Below are 6,000 nucleotides of genomic sequence, written 5' to 3'. Positions count from 1 at the left end.
ATCTGCAGATACCCATTTATATCTATGGATTTCCGCATCCGTGGATGTGGATGCAGATCATTTTTGCAGATGCAGATACAAAATTTCTGTCTAGAACCCTGCACATTTGCAGATATCCACTTTATATCTGCGGGTATCCACATCCGAGGATCATTTCTGCAGCTGCAAACAGAAATTTTGCATGGAGGGTTCTACATACATTGTCACCAGCATTAGAGGCCAAATCTACCATCTTCAAGTGCAACCTCCCAATCGCCAGATCGTGCCTGAATCAAAGGCCAAATCTACCATCTTCAAATGCAACCTCCCAATCGCAAGATCATGCCTGAATCAACAACTCTCCAACCTCATTCAGAGTATGTCTAGACTGCAGGGCTCTATCGGAAAAAGGTATGAAAATTGCGCTCCGCAATTTGTGTACATTTTTCCGACAGTTTTTTCAGAAGAGGCTTGTCTGAAATTTGTCCCGTCTACACTGGGCCAAATTTTGGAAAAAAACCCCTCTTTCTGAAGATCCCATCTTCCTCATGGACTGAGGAAGACAGGGCTTCCGAAAGAGTGCAGCTGCTCTTCCAAAAAAAAAAGCAGAAGAGCAAACGCATTCCCTATATACGGCAGAGTTTTTTCAGGATACCTCTTGTATCCCGAAAAAACCCTGCAGTCTAGACATACCCTCAGTGAGGTAAACAGAGGGCATAATCTGTAGAGTGGGGCTGTTCTATATGCCTGTCTTTTTTCAGTTTTCCCCTATAATTGACTATATAATTTCCCCTATAATTTCCCATCTTTCACCCTCACCCTCCTTTTTCATCCTTCCCCACACGCTGCATTCTGGCCCCACATTCTCCTCTTTTCCCAGTCTAAATTCAGGAGAGCAGAAGGGAAAGGAGCCGTTTAACTGTTGTATGAACTAGGGATGTTAGCTATTGGGTATAGAAGAGTTGAGTAACTGTATGAATTCTTAGCGGTTACTCAACTGTTCTATAGTCTCCGGGCACGGGGCCAGCAGCCACTGCGTTCCTGCCCCACTCCTGGGGAGCCCCCCGCCATCCCACACTTACAGGCAGCACCGCAGGGTGCCGGGGGGAGCCAGTCTGCATGGGGAGACAGTTTGAAAACCAGCTCCCTGAACAGACCCACTGCCTGCTGCCCCACGCTGCTGCCTCTGTATCAGAGGCTGCAGTACAGTGGGAGCAGCCCCTGTCTGCGGGGGATCCAAGTGCCTCCTAGACAGAGGTTGCTGCAGGGGAGGAGGGGGGAGAAACGCTGCACAAAACAACCTCTGTCCGCAGGGAGCTCGGACCCCCTCCACACAGCGGCTGCTGCCATAAAGCAATCTCTGCCCACGGCTGGCCCAGGCTTGCCACAGAGAGAGGCTGCTTCATGACAACCTTCCCTTCTGCCCCCTCCTCCCGCCATGCTGCTGCCTCTAAAAGAGGCAGCAACGGGGGAGGGGAGGCAACACCACAGAGCCGGTGCTGGGGGGAATCAGCTTTTAAGATGACTCCTCCACCCCAGCACCAGCTCCTGCTCCCCACCCTTGCTGCCTCTGATGCAGCAAGGGGGGGGGGAGAATGTGAGTAGTTGAGATTAACCAATAAGATTAGGCTTATCGGTTAATCATCATATCATAGAATCATAGAGCTGGAAGAGACCTCAGAAGGTCATCAAGTCCAGCCCCCTGCCCAAGGCAGGGCCAATCCCAACTAAATCAACCCAGCCAGGGCTTTGTCAAGACAAGACTTAAACACCTCTAGGGATGGAGACTCCACTACTTCCCTAGGTGACCCATTCCAGTGCTTCACCACCCTCCTAGTGAAATAGTTTTTCCTAATATCCAACCTGGACCTCTCCCACCACAACTTGAGACCATTGCTCCTTGTTCTGCCATCTGTCACTATGTACTCGACTACTCTTTCACATTCCCAGTATGAACTGTCTGTGCTGGTTTTTGTCCCTGGACAGGAAGATGAAGGTGAGAGGAGCAGCAGTCTTCAGTACCGTCTTCCTTCCGAGTCTGGGCAAGGAGGGGAGAGAGGGAGGAGGGACTCCTTTATCTTAGGGCATTTCTACACTACGTGGAAGATTGACGCTGCCGCAGTCAATCTTCCGAGGTTCAATTTAGTGGGTCTACTATAGACTCACTAAATTAAACTCAGAGAATGCCCCCGCCTGCTCCTCACAAGGAGTAAGAGAAGCCAATGGGATTGTGTGGGACACATCACATCACCTAGAACAGACTGTTAGGAGGCTCTTGACACCCAAGATGCTACAGTTTTACCTATTGGCCAGGAGTGGGAGGCAGTGTCTCCCAGGGAGTAGAGCACTGGACCGGGACTCAGGAGACCTACGTTTTACCATCAGCTCTGCCACAGGTTTGCTGAGTGATTTTGGATAAGTCCCTTCACCTCTGTGTCTCAGCTTCTCACGTCTCTGTGGGTACATCTAGACTACATGCCTCTGTCGCCAGAGGCATGTAGATTAGGCTACCCGACAGAGTAAAATGAAGCGGCGATTTAAATAATCGCCGCTTCATTTAAATTTACATGGCTGCCGCGTTGAGCCGACAAACAGCTGATCAGCTGTTAGTCGGCTCAGCGCGATAGTCTGGACGCTCCCCTGCCGACATCAAAGGGAGTTGTCGACAACCCAGGTATGCCTAGTCTAGACGTACCCTACGTCTCAGTTACAGCAAACAATACAAACCTCCTTTGTAATGCACCCTCAAGACTACTGATGAACAGGACTATATAAAAGCTAGGTATTGTAATTATTACAGCTGGAGCCCCCAAAATGCCCCAAGCAGTTGCTCCTGCAGGAGGGCCGACCCACAACATTTTGGCACCTGAGACGGGGAGCTCAAATGATGCCCCCATGACCCGTTGCTTGGGCCAAAACTTTGAAAGGTCTCAAGTCTGCCTTCTTCCTGTTCTACTCCTCTCATGGCACTTCACCATCTCTGTGCATCTAGAGCAGAGAGAATACATATGCACCAGCAGCAGACACAATTTTCTACACTCTGGGTCCTAGTGGCACCCCCCTCTCCCCACGGTCTGGCACCTGAGCAGGCTGCCTCAGTTCGCCTCATGGTAAGGCCAGCCCTGTCTGCAGTCTCCAGTTGAAATCCTACTTCCTCTTGAGCCTTCACTTCTCTGCCCAGTGAAGAAATTGTAGTTGGGGAAGCAAGTCTGCTGAGAGATTGAGAGACAGTCTCCCTCTGCTCCAAGCTATGACCCTCAATCTGCTATATGTACCAGCAAAGTCATGTTTGCTACTTAAAAAGGTTTGATTCGTGTATGTGAGCCACGCCACAGACACAGAGCAGAATTGCTTTTTTAGACTGCATTTTGTTGTGCAATTGTTTGTCCATATCTCTGCAGTCATCCACTCAGAGTCAGTGCCCCCATGGGGCTAAAAGTGATGTTTTTTCGATTTTGAAAACAATGTGGATTCTTGCTTTTTCCACTCACAAGAGAATCTCGTTCCTTGCTGCCATCCACTCACTGTCAACAGTAGCCGGGTTGCTCTGTCCTTTGCCATGTTTGCACAACAGCTTGAGACATAGAAGTTAATGCCCTGTCAGGAAACACGCACTGGTAGAGACTCATCTGGATTAAAGATGCCTTTCTGTTTGTTCATAGTCTTTCATAAGATCAGGGAGGATTTACATTACCCAGAGTTCAGCAGCCAATCCACATTTTTTGTCACTATCCTGCCCTCAAACTGTTTTGCATTATGATCTTTCCATCTCTCTAGCCACTGATTTGTAACATTCATATCTGAAAACGCATACCAAGCTTCCAGCTTCCCCCAACAACCTGGATCCACAGAGAGGAACTGAAGGTTTTAGGCTTTAGTAAGCCAGTGGAGCAAGATTATTTTTTTACATTTTCCACCTTTCCAGCATGGCAACGTCCATGGTCCAGGTTGTATAGTAATTTTTCTGCCACTTCTCAAAAATCTTCTCTTTATTTTGTTTAAATGACTGAACCCAGAGTTTAGTTTATGCCAGTAGCTTCAACAGTTACCATCTGTGGGTTTTTTTATTGCACAACTTCAAATCAACTCGATTCGTTCAACTAAGAATTTTGCAAAACGTAAAGCCATTGAACTGATCTTTGCCTTGTTACCACCACACGTTTATATTTCACTGACACTCTCCAACTCCCCCGTGCACTTGCCCAAAGACAGAATACAGGTGGAGGGAACAAATGAGCCTGTTAGGTATGTAGTTAAACTAATTATACATGAGTGATGGCACTTATGTAGAGTGGGAACACATGTCGTCCAGGCAAAAACTGGGAATGGGTGGTTACTATTCACGTGGACACTTAAGGGAGAAGTGCAATCCACTCTGCTTAACTGGGGCTTACAACATCAGACACACAAGGCAAATGTTCTGAAAAAATGTTAGAATCAAATGCTTTCTTGGGCACATCATTCTGAGAAAGGGCCCGGAGTCTGCTTCCTTACACTGATTTTATACCATGAAACATCTCTGACTTGCAGAGTCATACCAGTGTCTTTGAGAATTTGGCCAAAAAAAAATATTTAAAACATATCACTGGTTATACTTCTTGGTATATATATATTCATTTTTTTTTAAATATCCAAGACATGTGTTTGGGAAATGTTGCTACTTTTCATAGCTCTTTTATAGCCTGTGCTAGTTGCGTACACTAGTATATCAGTGCAATACTTTCAGGTCTGGCTGTGTTCATTTAAATGTGTCATGAGCAGATATGAACACATGTTAAAGTAATGTTATGTGTGACTTCCCACATAGCTTCCAAATCAAGGCAAATGAGAGACTATATTCGTTCTGATCAGTGCACAGATGTGCAGATCACATCTGCTGCAGTACTGAGACACAATGGGATGTGTTAATGAATAAAAATTCTTGAATCTGAACTTCTTAGGGCTTGAGGCTTTTAATCACATCCTCATTGTTACCTTAATATAGTTACTTCAGGTCTGGTGTTATTTTATAATGGTTCTAATTAAAAAAAAAACTTCAGTGGAAGGATATGAGACACTCTTCTGATTCATTCTTTGATGTGTTCATCTATTCAGATCTATAAAAGCCACCACAGGTCCCAGCAGTTCCTGTCACGCCCCTTGGGGTCAGATTCTCTGGTCTAGCTGAGATGTACGTGGTGGGGATTTGGGGAAAGCACGCACACAGAGTGGTGTAAAGCAGCCTAATGGCCAATTTACACGTGTAAGCCAGAGAACGACTCTGTACCATGAAGCTGTAGATTATTCACAAGGGCCAAATGTTGCATGCTTTTTCTCACATTCACCTTTTGCTGTGGACAACAGGACAATTCATAAATCTCAGAGGGGTAGACATGTTTGTCTGTCACTTTTGAAAAACAAGTAGTCCTGTAGCACCTTAGTGACTAACAAATTATATCTATCTTTATCCATATAGCTATCTAAATCTATCTATATCTATATATAATATGGATAGTATCATGAGTTTTTGTGGGAAAAACCCATTTCCTTAGATGAGCAGAGTGGAGAGAAAAGGGGGGACCCTCACAATTTATAACAGAAAATGAAGGAGGGATTCATGTAAGGCAAGAAGGGGTTGGCCTTTATCCCATAAAGATCCTTCTGGATAAAATCAGACTGTAAACCACTTTGGGGACATTAAACTTCTCCTTACTTAGTAAAGCACCATTTTTCATATCAATAATGCAGTGTCCATTTGCAAAATAAATAAATAAAAATCAGTCTTTCCGCAATTGCAAGCATTTTGTTTTATTTTTATCACCAATGCTTAAAGATACTGATCACTAATATGGTCTCTACTAACCAACATCGAAAAGCTTATGCAAGAATGAATTGTGGTGGAATAATGTCAGAGTCCAAAATTTCCATTTTGTTCAGCAACTTTATAACTTCAAAACAAAACACCCCCATACAGGGCCACATCTTCCCCAGGTGAAAATCAGCCTGGCTCCATAGGAGTCAATGCAGCTCCATTGATTTACA

The sequence above is a fragment of the Pelodiscus sinensis genome, chromosome 3, assembly GCF_049634645.1.
Source record: "Pelodiscus sinensis isolate JC-2024 chromosome 3, ASM4963464v1, whole genome shotgun sequence".
Classification (NCBI taxonomy): Eukaryota; Metazoa; Chordata; order Testudines; family Trionychidae; genus Pelodiscus; species Pelodiscus sinensis.
Note: the sequence above shows the minus strand (reverse complement) of the source record.